Consider the following 18174-nt stretch of genomic DNA (forward strand, 5'->3'; position numbering starts at 1 on the left):
CGTATATAAATGCAGCCAAAACGATCAAAGCTGCCACGGTGTAATGGTTATAGTGCACTGGACGGTTCGTTTACATCTCGTGGTGCAACAGTGAGAAACAATGGGGCAGGTTTATGAAATCCCTGCTGCCTCTCTCCACTAAGTAGCACAAATAGCTACACCAGTGAAGAGTCTATTATTAAGCTGGTCACGTGTGGTGGACTAAAGTGGTGGACTCTTCCAGGATGTCTGGTCAGCGTGGAAGAGTAGACCCTTCTACCTTCAGTGACATGAGCAAGCAAGTACAGGCTGCACCTTGACCTTGTAATTGAGAAACGTACCAGGCGGTGACTCAGACCGCCGTGCGGTTTGTACGTTCGAAAGTGCTGATCAGTGCATTCTTGACTGAAATTTCAATGGAATCGATAAACCGGTTCCTAAACATCCAAAGCGAACATCGAGTCTGAAGACAGTTACTAATACCGGCGATAGTTTCATGGCCCTTATCGTTGTATCTCGCCTTGGTGCAGCTTTCTCCAGTCCAATTCCCTAATTGTAATATTTGGAGATATTGCGTATCGACCATACAACATTTATTCTCGTGCATGTATCATGAACGTATCAATTATCATTAATTAATAAATAGATGCATTAAACTTCGATTTAAAGCTTTCGTGACTGCAGGGATTCATCTTCTTGGTTCTTTCGGTAAAGTCACGTAAAATGGAAATAATAAAATAATAATAAAAAAATTCTTATAAAATATTATTTCATTATTTATAAATGTTTTATTATTATTTTATTATTTCCATTCTACGTGACTTTACCGAAAGAACCAAGAAAATAGATGCATTGTTACATGCCTAATAACTGACCATTCGAGATGTCGTTTTAAATTAATGCATTAAGCTACAAGATTCTGTCGGACTCTTGACCGAAATGAACAGGAGAGCATTTTACAGCCCACGTTTTGGCAGCGCGTTCCCTCGGACTGCTGGAGTGACTCAGGGTTGTCTGAGGAGGTTCCCAGTGGGAGGCGCCGATGGAGACCTCAGCTACACATATACACACTGCACGGTGCACACACGGTATATTGCTACCAATTCAGCAATGCTCGTAAATTACAAGCAACTGTAACTGTAAATAAATTGCTTTATAATAAATCAACGCCCAGTGCATCGCTCGGTGGGGGGGGGGGGCGCTCGGCTTTGTGGACCCCCACAGAAAGCCGATGGTGAAGACCACCCCAGGCAGACAGCTGGATTGAGAGGTTGTGAGCGTTGCTGCACACTGATAGTTTTCCGATGTGGTGGGTTTTTTATCCGCTGAACTCTCTTTCTTGTTCGACATGGTGTCCGATGTTTTGCTCCGTGCGCTGGAAGCTTCTTTGTTTTCCCAAACAACGCACGAGCGTTACAACGCGACAACGTATTTAGAGAGCTGCTATACAGCACAAGAGCCAAAAGCAATACAGCACAAGATGCACTGATACAAACGCCACCGTGCTGGAAACACGTGCTTTAAAGCACGCGTATGAAATCGCGCATCTAGTTGATGGAGGTGGAGTGGTGGAGCAGTGGTTAGCACACTTCGTTATGAACCAGACAACCCTAGTTCTGACTCCAAGCCACGGCTAACATCGGAATGGGTTCTTAGACCCTGCCTTCAGCAAGGCACACTCACCAGCATGGTGAAGTATGGTCAAACAATCCCCCTGACCGACAAGACACGGGGAAGGTAGTGCATTGACAAAAGGGCTGTTTATGATATGCATAATTACGGCAACTACTGCTGCGCACTGAGAAAAGGGTTTGCAGCATTGATGGCTGTTATTTTACATTTCGTTTGCTTGACTGTTACATCCCACACACTTCAAGCAGCTTTACATAATTGTCCCTGAGATATTACGCTCGGTGTTCAAACGTTTCACCAAACGCTGGGGTATGTTGATAACTTCTCTGCCGAGACGAAGAGCTCTCGCAAAGTGCAAAAAATGTGAGCACATGGAAGCAAAGTAACATATCTGCTGAGTTACTTAGACCATGAATTTTAATGAAATATGAATGGTGCATGCTGGCCTATCTTAAAACATCAATGTGCATTAATAAGTTAGTTGTAACATAACCCCCCCCCCCCCCTTCAAACAAAATAATTCGTTTGATTTATTAGCGCAGTTTATCAAGACAAGCAGTATTGTCAGTATTTTTAAATGTGTTATACAGCAATTTGCTAACTTGCACTGACCAGCATGGCGAAGTATGGTTGAATAGCACTGGGCCATGAGGAATGGCGATAGTGTGGGAAGGCGTTCATCCAGCAGTGGATTGACAAAGGGCTGTAAATTATTATTATCATCAGGCTTGTGCTGGTTGCATTGGGGAGTTTCACTTTCAATGTTGATGAGATTCTTGACTTAAAGCTTTCGTGACTGCAGGAATTCATATTCTTTGGGTCTTTCGGTAAAGTCACGTAGATAGGTTCAAAGAAAATAACAAAAAGTAACAAAAAACTACGACGTTTCGATCGCAACACAAGCGTTCGTCATCAGGAAGAGGGGGTTAGCTTCTAAAGGTAAACTGTTTATAAAGTTTCAAATAGGCGTCGCCCAAATGTCAGCAGCCAATGTAAATGTAAGTGGTGGGCAGCGGCGCTGGTGGGTTTGCCCACTAATCAAAGGGCTGCCCAGTAAAAATTTGCATGATAATGTAAGATCGTTGAGCGGCCTCCACGGCGGGTGCCCTGAGGTGGCTATGTTAATGTGAGAGATTAGCATGTTCATGTGAGAGATTAGCATGTTAATGGGAGATCGCAAAGCAAAAAAACCTCGAGCTCGTTGAGCACGTGGCTGTGTTAGGGTGATAAATTTTACCTGTTAATGTAAAATCAGAGAGCCAAAAATAACAACTAACATCGGAAGGTGGTAGGATGGGAACATCACAGCCAGTTATGACTTAAACTGGTTGATAACGTCCTTCCAATGATTGTTAAGTTTATACCCATCTTCTCGATTGAAATTGTGTTTGTGTCTATATATATGGATAGCTTCATGAACGAATCTTTGTTGATAGCCAATTGGTTTGCAAAGTACCTTCGTCTTAGAGAAATAAATTTCACGTGAGCCCACCGCATTAAAACAATGATCAGCCACGGCCGAGGTATTGGCCCTATCGAAACGTCGTAGTTTTTTGTTATTTTTTGTTATTTTCTTTGAACCTATCTACGTGACTTTACCGAAAAACCCAAAGAATATGTTTATGAGATTATTAAAGGCTAATGCCATTAGTGAGATAGTCACGCAGATTCAATTAAGCAACGCCAGAGACACGAAAGAATAATCCCAACGTGGATATTAAGCATGTACCATAACACAGCGGACAAATAATGCAGGTTAAAAATCAGTCGTGGCTATTGTCCTCAGCATTGGCTGCTTCCATCCCTGAGCCTTTGCTTGTTGCAGCAGCAGAATGTATTTTCAGGATGCTCACAGCACTCTAATGAGCACCACCACAAGAGAGTGCATTGCGCACGACTTATACACGCAGATGCACACACGAGCGGAAGATGCGCACAATAACGTAAACGGTGCCCCTAACCATAGAAAGAAACTCATCACCATCATCAGTCATGCTCAAACCAGCGCCGAATGAAGCCCTCCCAAAACCGCTGCCATTTGTCACAATTTTTGCCACAATTTTGCCCTGGAATACGGTTTTGCTGTTTAAAATGCATTCGATTCCTTGTTTGCGTAATATTTTATTGTAAGTCTTAGAGAGTGGCAGCCAAGAGATGAAAGGCAACCGAGAGTCCATTCACCGGAGAGATGGAGTGATAAAATCAACTTGTGTGCAGGTACTAGATGGATGGATTATTACATCGCAAGGTCATGAGTGATGAGGGCAGCTTTGGGGGAGGGGACCTTCATCCAGCAGTGGATTGATCCTGGCTGATTGTAATGATAGGTTTAGGGAATATGCTCTGTGCGTATGTCTATCTATCTCTTCGCCAAATCTCGCAAGCGTCCTACTCATTTTTTGTACTGTGACTAACACTTTCACTGTTACACGAGGGCACGGATGGATTTGGGACTGTGGGGGCGGGAAGATGGAGGACGGTGGTTTCTAAGGAAGCCTGTGCAGACAGCCAAGAGACATTAGGCGAGGGTTGTGGGACTTCCAAGGGAGACAATTTCAGGATGGTGCAAAGAGACGGGAGTGGGATGTGAGGAGCTGGAGGAGACAATTAGAAACACGGTGTTTATAACAGAAAACATTTGCCCCTCTCGTACCTGATTAGTCCGAGGGGATTTTTGGTTGAATGAGGGAGGGGGAATGAATAAACCACATACATTCTAGATTTGAAGCTTTCGTGACTGCAAGGATTCATACTCTTAGGTTTTTTTCGGTAAAGTCACGTAGGTAAAAAATTATAATAATAAAATAATAATACATGAAAATAACTAAATTAAATCACGACGTTTCGGAGGCAACACAAGTCTCTGTAAATTTGGCTGTGACGATCCCACCTGAAGACGGAGACTTGTATTGCCTCTGAAACGTCGTGATTTAATTTAGTTATTTTCAATTATTATTATTTTCTTTTATTATTATAATGTTTTACCTACGTGACTTTACCGAAAAAACCTAAGAGTATAAACCACATACATTTATAATAAATATATATCGGATTAATAAGTGACCATAATGTAATAGTTTAGTTGGATCTTACACTTTTATTCAAATTCAGAAACAACACAATCTCTGCTAGAAAGAAACTCATTTGCTGATATATTACATAATTGGTTGAATTACAACGATGGCGTAGAAGCCCTCACAAATAAACCATTGTCTCTTATGAGGAGGCTGCTTACACTGCAAGTGTACGATCATGTCCGCATGCCATCGGTGTCCTAGACGTTATCGATGTCCTCTGCACACCGCCAATCTCGAACAAGCCTGGCTAAGCTACGTGTCATTATAAGACATTCTAACCAACCAGTTATGCTGCATTAGTTATATGACCATGTGTCTGCTCTCCCCATTTCTCAAACACCATACACATTCCCCCTCCCCCCCCACTGTGCTCACCTCCACAAAGCGTTCAGAATCCAATAAACCTAAACCTTCTCCTACCCACACCCAATCACCCAACCATAAGTATGCCGGTCCCTTTTACTGCTGCGTCTCTCTCTCTCTCTCGCTCTCTCAGCTCTCCCCTGTCATTACTGCCTCCCCGTGCCTCATCATGCAACAACCTAACTCGCCACCTCTGCTAAGGCATCCATCTCCTATGCCCCGCCTGTTGCCTCCTTTAATTGAACATTTTGCAACGTAAAGCAGAAGTTTTGCAGGCACCGCTGACAATAAGCTGCGTCAAAAACATACATTATCATTCGGCTGCATTGGTAGCCACCAATAAACACTGTAGCCGTGCAGAATATCGCAAGGCGCAATCAAAATTGATAACTCAGCACGGAATTACATCGTCAATCAATCGCTTAACACTGAAGTGTCACTACTCCGGCCTTAATGCCGTAATTACAACCTAATTCCAAAGTGCGATGCTTTGCCTGTACACGTGAAATAAAATAATATTATACAACGTTAGCTGAACACGCCTACATTTAAATCAGCCAAAATGTATCATTATTGCGCGATAATGTGTCATGTTTACAGCGTTATATAAAGCCTCGTTGCCTGAATGTCGTGAAACCTTGTTACGCTTCACCCACAACCGCCCGTTCACTTTTGACCTCATCAAATCGATTTTATTTATCCTAGGCCAAAGGTTATAAGTCTTACATAGCTCATAATCAATACCTTCCCTTAGGGTCAGAATTAAAATTATTATTATTCTTTGGCCAGGATAGCTTCGCCGAGTCTCAAGCCTATTGCTTCAGGAGGTGCCTGCCAAGTGTTTATTTGTTTGCAGAAGTGGGAAATGTTGCCGCGTGCCTAATCCCAATCGAGTGTTTAGCAGCTCCTTTTTTCAGCGTTGGAATATTTGGCCAAAACGAGTCAATGTTTTTTTTGGTTTTACCTATGGGAGGAAAGTGGAGAACCCAGAGTAGACCCATCCAAACAGGGGGGAGAAGCTACAAACTCCAGAGAGAGAGAGAGAGAGGCAGTGTAGCCGGTCTGCACTGTCTCCCGTCTCCTCCCGTCATGAATCAAAATGAGGGGGAGACATGTCGGCTAAATAGACGACGACGACAACAACAATGAAACATGATAACGTCCGGAGACGATGAGTAGGTAACTCTGCGTTGTGGTCTGTCCTCTGGACAAGTGGGCGACTTCCACAACAGCTGAGGACCAGGGGGGTTTGGTGAAACGGCGAAACTTTATGTGAAAGTGTTCCTCACAAGGGCGATTGCGTATCTGCAATAAGTGCTTAGAAACACCCTCCACGTCGCAACACAGCAGCTCAATTCCTCAGTGCGAAGTCAGCCCATATCGACTGTGGAGGTGGGGCTCAGGGTCCAAACCCTGATCACCATTGCCTTTTCTTAAATAGTAATAGCAGCAATAATAAGCTACCCGTAGCTTTTAGCAGAGTGCACAAACTATACGCGTGATTAATTACAGGTGCTGTAGATGAACAACAGCACTCAAGAAAGTGCTTAAAGTGGAAGGTGTGCCACGCACAACATTGTACGAAAAACATATATTTATGCCATCAGTGTGCATTAACGTTGGTAATTACAGTAACGCCATTATGAAGAGAAACGTGAGGTACATATAAAAACATTACATTTCAAGAATAGTTCATTCATCCTTGTGTAATACAGCGCATTCAGACAATGTACATCTGGTTGCGTAAGAATGCTCTCTGGATTGTTATAAATGAAACCTTCCTAATTATTACAAAAATACGGATAAGAGAGCGGTTTCCTTCGATGTATCAACTTGATACAGCAACAATACGCGCCTTATACAAAACAAGCGGTGTATGAGCACGACCATCGCTTAGGGTTCGTGGTGATGAAGGAGTTTGGGCAGGTAAAGCATTTTAATGCTTGGGTCAGAACCTTCAGTTAAATTCCCACATAAAAGGGAAGTGCTTCTTAACCTGAAATGTGGACTATATCCTTTACTTAAGGACCAAATTGGAGTTGAATATTCCACCCCCACCCCACCATACACACTGCTCTAAGAAAACATTCTAAGTCACTCTAAACATTCTAAGCAAATATCCATGGGTTTTAATACGTTCGTGATTAAAACCGTAAAGAACAATAAGACAAAATAAACAAAAGGGTGTTTTACATGAACAAATATTGAATGTAATCTTCTGTCCTTTGGAGAGAGAAAAAATGCCCATACTCCAAAGAAAACCCCATCTGCGTTTGTAATCATATAATTTATACAACTGTGTATACCTTCAAATATTGCAATCACCTGTTCTGCTTTTATAATGCCTTTCTAAATATGGTAAATGTAATCAGGAACATTCTTTATTCTTATACTTTGAGGAAACTTCTTTGTTTTTATTTGAAAATATGCCTCAGGCCACTCTGTGAGATTGCACATAGTGAATGTTGTTTACAAGAAAGCAGAAATATCAGGGCAGTAAGTGGTCAATGTGGCCATGACACAGGTACACCATGACCTGGCTTTGCCAAGGGAGGCCACGAGATATTTGATACCCACAAATAAACTGATGATACAGCAAACCTTACCTTTTTTACAAAGGGATGTGTAAAGTTCAGATGTAACACCCACAATTCAGTGCGTGCAGACCCATTGAGAATGCTAGAATTGACAAGCTTTAAAATTCACTTAAAGCAGAGGAGTCCTAAGCTATCCAGTTCCAGGACACTCAGTGATGAAACATGCTTTAGGGGGGAAATAAAGAATTAAACAATTCTAAAGAATCAAATTATTACAAGGTAAATTAATTACATTCATAATTATTTTCAAGAATACCTCGTATTTTTGGTATTTGGTGTTTAATACATTCTAAAACAAGCACGTTTAAATAAATAATCCACAATTTAAAAGCATGTATTTTTCATTATTGCCAATTTGTGGAATGTATACCTGCATATTTTCTTGCCATAATATGGTAATATAGAGATGGGTGCATCTTGGTTTAATGTCTTATCCCATTTATCACATTCATATGTTGGCATATTTTCTGGCCTGCAGGATTGCATCAATTTGGCTCAGATGCCCCATCACAACTGGTTAAACGTGACTAATGATGAAACGACTAAAAGGGAAATGGTGAAAAATGAGTATTGGCACACAGGAAATGTTTTACATTGTTAGCCTCTAGCAAATGTAAATGCGGAATCAATTGTATAGCAACCAATTGTTCGAGGCAAAATCAGGTCTGTTAACTCTTCAACAGCACATGAGGTAATGTTAACTGAAATGTAAAGTAAAATATACATTTTCTGAAATGTGATTTCTGTCTAAATGGTGAAACTCCTCTTTCAAGCAGTGGTGTATGCATTGGATAGTGTTATCTGCATTTGTCCATATTAGTATGCACGCCACGCAGTTACCTGTGGATAAATGCGGATAATAGGACTACATTTTCTGCCACTTTTTTCATAACTCCTCTTTTATCAGCAGAGATATGCAGACAGACAAGATGGCGTTAGCACTTCCACAAGACCGCATCTGGGTGACCCATCCAAAATTTAATGCCGATATAACAGGATGAAGCTACCTCCACTTCCATGTGACTCCTCTTATTATCCGTGGAGAATGGGAAAAGGAAGAATCAATGTATGTAAAAACATTAAAATTAATGAAAGTAAAATAAAACAAAACAAAATGAAATTCATGTGAATTTTATTTTGTTTTGTTTTATTTTATTTTACTTTCATTAATTTTAATGTTTTTACCTACGTGACTTTACCGAAAAAACCTGAGAATATGAATCATTGCAGTCACGAAAGCTTCAAATCTAGAATCAATGTATGGCTAACGGGAATTTCCACAGGTCAATTACGGCTACAGATATCATGAGATCTTGAAAAAGATGAGTTTTACTGCATAGAGTGTACATTTTAATCATGCCCACATTCACACCGATGTTTGTGAATGCACAATAGTGTAGTAGCTGCATTTCTGCTTAAAAGGTAGATATCCATCCACCGAGTTGTCATGATAAAACTATTTTAATGTATTATTCTGTTTGATCAGATGTGTTAAGCTACAACACATTTCATTGTGGCCCTGCTTGCCAGTTTGTCTCATCAATGTACTTTTATTCGCCGAATGGAGCCGAGATGCCTGTGACGCAAAATTAACACAGAAACCCACGTTCTGACCATCCGTGCTCGACCACATGTGTTGAGCATTTATTCTCTAAATCTTTCGCCACACAGCACACATTACTGTCGGGCATCGTCAGTGGCATCGTCATCTTCAACTCTATCGTCAGCTTCTGAAGATCCCAACAGTAGTGTGTGGCGAAAGCATGAAAAATAAATGCTCAACACATTGCCGAACCCTCCAGATCACACTTGGATCACGAGTGGCTGAGCACAGAGATATGCACAGTTGACGTTGCAATGGCTGGAGCAGGTCATTGAGTCGGATACCTATCCAGGCTTGTGACGAGGCCTACAGAGTAGGTGTGTGACAGTACATCGATGAATACTCATTATTCAGCTCAGGATGCATCCAGCAAACCTCGTAAGATACAATGCTTTTCAGTTCATATATGTTGTACAAAATGGGTTCACGTGACTCATCCCCCCACTCTACCGACGAGAGGCTGATACGTTTACAACCATGAAAAAAATATCGATATTTGAACTGAATTGCGGGACCAAATTGTGACAATTAGTTCATTTGTCAGTGTGAATTGTTGCACCGAAGCTATAGAGAGGATGCTTATCTGACTCTGCTGTTCAGACAGCAAAATATAGGCCTAGTCTCTCATAGTGAGCATCATTATTACGACAAATATTTCAGTATTAAAAAGTATATAAACTCAGATTACAAGAGATTCGCAAGTAATTATACTGGTAGGAACCCACTGGTTCCACCAGCCCACAGGGGATTATTGTGTCCGTCCGTCGTGAAGGGAGGTGCTGGGTGGGGAGGGGAGGGTGGGGAGGGGCTGGGTGGGGCTAGGTGGGGAGGGTGGGGCTGGGTGGGGGTGGGAGGGGTGGAGCTGGGTGGGGAGGGGCTGGTCACCCCGTGGTGCCCTTATAAAACTCAACGTTTAACCTACTCACGCCGGCTTGTGCCCGCCCTAACAGTCGGGCATATTTGTGGAATACACCATGCCGCCTTTGACCTTGGCCATTGACCGAACAACCCAACGTTCCTACCAGCTCCCTCCGCCGGAATGTGTTAATACATTTAGAACTACAATAACAAAATCCAAATTTCCGTAATTTGTCAGAGTACATAGCATACCAATCATACCAAAATTTGAGCAACCATTTCAATGCAGTCTTTTCATGGATTCAGCAACATAACGTGACTATCCAATAATTACACCGCACTCCTCTCAACATTGTCTATGTTCAAGGAAGGTGGAATTGTGAAAAAGGCATCGTAAGTGCAAACTGGACGGTTTTTAAAGGAAACTTGCGCAACAAAAAAACCCATATCTCATGCCAAACATATATAATTATATATGTGTTTTGAGGATTCTAGGAATTTTTAATGGTCTATAAATCTGAAAATACGGTAGTTAGTTTCTCGCAAAAACATGAAGTCGTATTTTCCTAAAACATTTTCAAATGGAAAAATATTGATCGTCTTTATTCCTGGTTGCCGTACAATGAGCTTGTCAGAAGTGGACACCAAATTCAAAATCCGTCTCGACACCCTTCTGCTGGGTTTTTTACGTCACAAATTGCTTTATGATAATTGCGTTCATATAATGGAATTTTAATGAGTAGTTTTTAGGATATGGCATCATTTGTGTTTTATCTTCCGTAAAAAGTTATGCTCTTGGCTTCAAAATAATTACAGGATTATGCCTGAACAATGGAGCAGAGCAGTGGTGTCCGTATTTTGTTCATTTGTCACGTGAAATATATTTCTTTCGTATATATTATGAGGCATTTTTATTGCAATTTCAGGTACAACGATGACACTGTACTGTGACTGTTGTCATTGAAGGGAAATGGAGCAAATATAATTATTGAAAGTATTCATTTCTCTGTGTATGTACTAAAGTCGTATGTGGCAATTGTTTTAACTGCAGCCAAACTATTTAAACGATGGTCATTGGAAATAAATGTTTATTTGTAAATGAAGGATATGCCACCAACATGCAGGGTATATATACGTAACTCCAATAATGTTAGATCATTTTAATAAATGGCTGCAACATCCATTTCCGCAAAGACGTCCGGGAAGTTAAAATGATCAAACGTGCACTTACCTCAAGTTTTATTACAAACAATCGAAACATTCATCTCTACGCGGGCATTAAAATCCATGTATTTTGAAGTCACATTTTAAAGTAAAATATTAAACGCTGTTTTCTTTTAAATTGTATGACCTTTTTTTTCACGCGCATTTCCACTTTTCGCTATCCGTGGTCAATACTCCAGGAAAAATTAGAGCAAGTGAAAATGTTCCAGTTGTTCCATCGTTCATTTCGATGTGGATACATTACTGGCCTGGAGGTTCTGTGCACACTTCAGTATTCCGGCCACGCAGCAGTGCCGGGGCCACGCGAACACAAACAGCTCCCAGCCGTATCGTTATCTCGGATGACTTATACGCGCGCGCCGTGCTCTCACCTCTCTCCTTGGCAGCAATTTGCAGCACTGGTGCTGCATGTGCATTTAGTAATTTACAATCATAGCAAATAAAGGTGCGCTGCAATAGTCTGCAACCTTTTTTACATTGACAGAGCCAAATATGGCAGTTTATTGATTTTTTTTTTGGAGCTACAGGATTCTTCCGTTTACTGCACACTGACATTTTATATATTATTATGGTAAATACTCTGAACATAATTGTACTGTTGTTAAGCTTCTAATATTTTTTGTGTAGAATCTACTCAATTAAAACAAAACTCGTTGCGGGTGTTGATCAGCAATCATTTATGTAGAGTAGTACAGAAATTCACCTAAAATATTGTAATTAAATGAAAAACTGTACATGCAATTGGCCAAGCACTTTTAATATTAGTATGCACGCCAACAGCTAACTTTGTCACTGTGCTGTGAAGATTTAAGTGATCCAATACTCTCGTAATCGCAAGTGCATATCTATTCTATATGGATTGCCAGCAATTTTTTTTCTAAATAGCAAAACGACATCTGGCATTCTATACTATTTGCTCTATATTCTAATTAATCAAGTCCCAATTGTGTTTAGTTTAACGTAAATGATTAACACGTCCTGGCAGGTGTTTATATCACAAATGCAACACCTGCTTAGACATTATTTTAGCAGCAACAAAATTATTCTGCAATAATAATATGTGGAATTAACAATGAGCAAAAGCTTTGGCATAAGTTACAACTGTGGAATGTGTAACTCAACATAAGTCTCACGTCAAAGTGGTTTCTTGCTCAAATTCAGGATGGCTCAGTGCTCATCTCCACTTTACAGTCACGAGGAAAGTCGACATTCCTATGACACGGACAATTATATCCATAAGATACTTTATGTTAATTTTCTCACAAATTGGTGCTTATTTTATATACCCCAGAGAGATGAAGGTGTAAGTGAATACCCTAATCGGGATTTAAACTCACAATCTTCCAAGTGCAGGCTGCACGCTCTTCCTCTTCGTCATCCGGATGGTAATGTTTCAAATACAAGGGACCATTTATTTATATCAGAAGGGATTCTTACGTTGATGTTGCTGCTCACTGCAATGCAAGTGGCAATGCTAACATTGCACAAATAAACATTGGAATGTGGTATTTTGTACCTTGTTTGTAAGCATTTCTTCCGAAGAAAACGCTTTGTGTTTCCCAACTAAAAAAAGTAAAAAAACTCTCATCAATCAACAATGTTCCTTGTTTTGTATTTAGGTGTATTCATTTAAATTGCACAAGCGCCAGATGAGAGAAACTCTTAATGATATGATTATTATTCTGGTCCTTGTTTTTCGTAATTCCTTTTCAAGTGATGTGCGGCTGGGCTTTATTGCAAAAGATGGTCTAAACCTTTTCCATTTCCCCGATATAGTGTGAATAATCATAAACCATTCAAGATGAACCTAAATTCGCGACATTTTTATAATAAATAAAAATCCCCAAAACACACGATGTATACATGCCAACACCGAAAGCTCTTCATTAAATCCCTGCAGTGACTTTTATATGAAAGATTTTAAAAAGAGGATACAACTGTCCCCCATGCGCTGGTTGCAATGCTAATTCTGCCCCGTTGCCATTACGTTTCTATAATAGGCATACATCTTCCTGTAAATTGCCAAGGATGTGTGCATTATAATCTCATTACGTTTGCAAAACAAGTAGTGTGCTAAAAAATTAATGCACACCAGCTAATTAAATCTATTTATCCTTTAATTAATTGATTCTCGGTTGATATTGGAGATGTTGTGCTTTGATTCACACATGTATGCGTGTTGCCAAGTCGTTTTGTTAAACAAGGCCGGACATGCAACTACAAGAGGTAAATTAATTGGTCTTTCCTCCGTTTCCATTAGGCACGTAACGATGCATAGACATAGTCAATTAATTAATATTCGTCTGCTCGCAATGCACACATCAAATCCTTCACGTGAGAATTGATTACATTCAATCTATGCAAATCTTGTACAAATTATATACTGATTTTGCATGTGGAGTAACAATGAACAAAACTGCACAAACAAGACAAAACATTTGAAACTAGACAACTGGGATTATAAAAAAATAACTGGATTAAAACTACATTTATTTAAACAAATCACAGCCCTGAATATTGATAATTTGTTGAATCTTTGGGGGAGGAGGCATATCTTTAGATGATTTATTCGCTATAATGTATAAAGTCTCACACACAGACTACACCTTATATTTTACAAAGCCAGTGTGTTCGGAAGCATGCGCTTGGGCATGGTAGCAAAATCTAAGTTAATATTTCAACCTTGCTCCGCAGAAACTTCACGGGGATGGTTTTGATAACTGGAGCAGACGCACCGATAGGCTACACTTGTCTGAGCCGGGAATCAGATGCTTCAGTCCGAGTACTTGCCACGATGTAATTGACATATCACAGGGGCTCTGCCTGCCAGCACTTCTGTGCTCGAACAAGTCTAGCAGCATTCAGCTTCAATGATTTTCTTCTTAAAGGTCTGAAAAAAACATTTGCCCAGTCTACATTGCATGGAGTAAATGCTGTTTTGCTTTTGTTAATATTTTCCAGAGACTGGTTATGTATAAATTCATCATGGAACATTTACCAATAGGGATGCGCAAGTATGCCGAATAATTTCTGGTTATATGTGGCCAAAACCTCGATTTTCATCATCATCACCATTAGCTGCGATCCATCCACGGCGAGAGACTTCACAATCCATCACGATCTCGCAATGAAAAAATTTATCTGGCTAAAATCATGAGAATAAAAATGCACATTTTTCGCTTACTAACTTGTGAGAGTGATTGACAGCCGAGATTAATGCCTGTGAGTAACTGGCTGTTGAACATGAGTTGAGAAGCAGAGGAAACTGGTGGAGTGGGGGTAGCAAATCTTCTACTCGTGGTATTATGGGTCGGCATGGCTCCTCCTTGCCAAGTCATGTTCCTGCTCATGACACACTTATCTCAACCTCGAAAGCACCTCTAGCTTCCCCTCTTTCCAGCAAAATCATGACCTCTTCATCTCATCATTTGTAATCACTTATGTTCCTTATTATCACGTTAACATGTGCCGCCCAAACAATTCTATGATTTGTCACGATTCGTGGACAGGTGTTGGAGTCACAGCAATCGAAAAATCTGTGACTTTACCGAAAGAACCAAAGAGTAATCGAAAAATCGTTCATATATTTTACGCTGTGGTGAACGTAGCATCTCCAGTGACCGCAGGAATCACGTTAACCAAATACACACGTCTACACATAGAAAATAATACAATCTCAAACGCTCAATTCGATACGATAATCGTGCATGCAAAAATGGATTTTAATAAATGATAGGATGCATTGTTACATTCCTTCTCCTAATGTCATGGCTTTTGTCACTCACTCGTCATTAAGGATCAGATTAACCAATAGTAATGTCACCATCTCCTCTCCACGAGTTGGAGAGCGACCTGCGGAGTCACTCTCTGCTCAGCGACTTTCCAGAATATTTGCTCGCTAAACTCCGCAGTCATGTGGGAAAATCGTCTGTCATACGCAACTCCCAAGTGGTAAAATATCTTCAATATTTGTCCATCGTTTTAAGTGTTGATCCACAAACACATAATTTTTCACTGTGCTTCAGAGCCATTGACAATGGTATTTTTATCTCTGCTTGAATTCTCCAGCATAAAAAAGGACGTATAGCCACAACAAAAACATCTATTCAAGAACCCAAAACACAGACATCAATGAGGGAAACACAGGTCACGAGCCTGTAATGAACCCAGAGGAATATACCCTCATATGAAAAACCGATTGGAGGCACTTGAGCTCACAGCTCTACCACAGTAGGGGGCCGTCCATAAATGACGTCACGCACCTAGGAGGGGGGGGGTCAGACATTTGTGACGATGTGTGACGAAGGGGGGTGGTGATAAATGTGACGTCACATAAAAATGCGCAACTTTAAATCAATATATACAACACGTTCTACTTAATTAAATAGACTTTTAAATAAATGTTTTCTCCTACAACATCAGAGTGCAGCGCACTACAATGACAATAGTTTAAAGCGATTTGAAGCATGTTGTATTTTCAAAATGGAAATATGGTTTTTGGGGGGGGGAGGGGGGCAGAGCTTTGTGACGTCATATTTGAGGGGGGGTCTGACTTTTTGTGACGCCATGTGACGAGGGGGGGTGGGGTCAAAAATCGTCAAAAATCGCGTGACGTCATTTATGGACGGTCCCTAGGTGCAAGGATCGGGAGTAACATAGATATAGCAAGTTTTAAAGGGAGAAAGAACATTTTTATATCAGGATTTTTTAAAGAAAAGGTGAAATACTTTTTCTCTGCTAGAAGATAACTCCATAGACCATTAGTATGGAGAAAGGACGAAGAGGGAAAGAATGGCATCAATAGAGTTGAGGTCCTCATGCCTGACTAAAATAACTCTATGTAGTTCTAGATTTGAAGCTTTCGTGACTGCAATGATTCATACTCTTTGGTTTTTTCGGTAAAGTCACGTAGATAGAAGAAAAAATAATAACAATGTCAGTGTAACGACGTTTCGATCGCAACACAAGCGATCGTCTTCAGGAGGAAAGAGACTGCCAGTACGCTCACCGATATTAAGAACCAGGTAGACTGCCAGTACACTCACCAAACTTAATAACCAGGCTAAAGTCTATTTCTTTGGGTGTTTCGGTAAAGTCACGTAGAACAACATTTTTTTTTACAAAAAACTATGACGTTTCGATCGCAACACAAGCAATTGTCCTCTTTTTTTCTCTGATGACGATTGCTTGTGTTGCGATCGAAACGTTGGAGTTTTTTGTAAAAAAAAAAAAGAGTGTGTTCTGCGTGACTTTACCGAAAGACCCAAATAATGAATTCCTGCAGTCACGAAAACTTTAAGTCAAGATTAAGGCCACAGTCAACATTAGTGGATTTAGTTTTTTATTATTTTAATTTCATATTTACTTATATATATTCACTTTATTTTTATTATTTTTTTTCTATCTAAGTGACTTTACCGAAAGAACCAAAGAATATGTAAGGGGCTAATTTGTTACTATAACGTTGCACCATACAAACTCCAAAATGGCCACCTTCGGGACACAATTGTTTTAGAGCTGCTCGTTTTATTTCCACCATCACTCAATGTAAGCAGAGTCGACTTAATAAACACATTCCTGCGGAGGGAGCTGGTAGAAACGTTGGGTTGCTCGGTCAATGGCCAGGGTCAACGGCGGCCTGGGGTATTCCGCAAATATGCCCAACTGTGAGGGCGGGCACAAGCCGGCTTGAGTAGGATAAACGTTGAGTTTTATAAGGGCACCACGGGGTGACCAGACCCTCCCCACCCAGCCCCTCCCCACCCTCCCCACCCAGCCCCTCCCCACCTTCCCCTCTCCACCCTGCCCCACCCCTCCAATTTTTGGTTGCACGATGAACGGACACAATAATCCCCTGTGGACTGGTGTAACCAGGAGGTTCCTACCAGTATAATAGTTTACATTTCTTAGGAGCATTTCATCCATAGATCCCAATGTGCCATTGACCTCGTTGTACCCCTCTGAAGAGTACACATCGTACAAGTCATTTAGACGTATCCTTTTTACTTCCCACTGCAAGTTTTATTTGCGAGGTAGCTGAAATGTGGTTGTGCATCCAGTGGGTTCATGAACTCTTGTGTGAGAAGATTTGAGAGCTATCCTCTCGTATCCAGTTGGATTTCTCTTAGTACTCCCACACAAGACGACTTTCAATAGCATTGACCAAACATTACACATTGCAGGACCCTTCTAAAAAAAAGTCCAGAGACCCAAGTTGCCCGGAATAAATAAATTATACTGAAGTTAAAGGCTTTAACGAGATTGTTTCATTTGATCTCTAACCATAGATAACAATTTCACTGTTTAAATGCACCAAAAACATTAAAATCGTATCAAGTCACTTACTGAAATGCAGAACAAAATAACAATTTGCCTGAACATTGTGGTCAATAATCTTTTCACCGTGCGACTAATTTAAATGCTTGAATAGGAGGTGCCTGTTGCTAACTGGCTTGGTGATATCTCTAGAGGCAGATGGAGGTTGTGGCAGTAATTGTGATCGTCCACAACAACTCATTCTGAGGGGAGAGTCACGTTCCTCAAATACCACGTCTTCAACGGAATTTATTGACGCAATAGGAATGCCGGGTCGGGGAACGTAGATAATGTTAAAAACAAGCCGGTATGTTTTCTTTTCACCGTCTTCTGGCCATGAAAATAGGCTCAACAAATACCGCAATTCCAAGAGATAAATCTCACTCAAGGTCACTCATTCCATATAATGTATCACTCAATTTCAAAACTTTGTACGAATTTCGATTACTATTGCAATTCTGAGCGCTCATTTTATTTTTTTTGTCAATTAGGCAATACAATACAATGCTATACTAAATATATTGCA

Source organism: Lampetra planeri, chromosome 7 (assembly GCF_965212315.1).
Source record: "Lampetra planeri chromosome 7, kcLamPlan1.2.h2, whole genome shotgun sequence".
Lineage (NCBI taxonomy): Eukaryota > Metazoa > Chordata > Hyperoartia > Petromyzontiformes > Petromyzontidae > Lampetra > Lampetra planeri.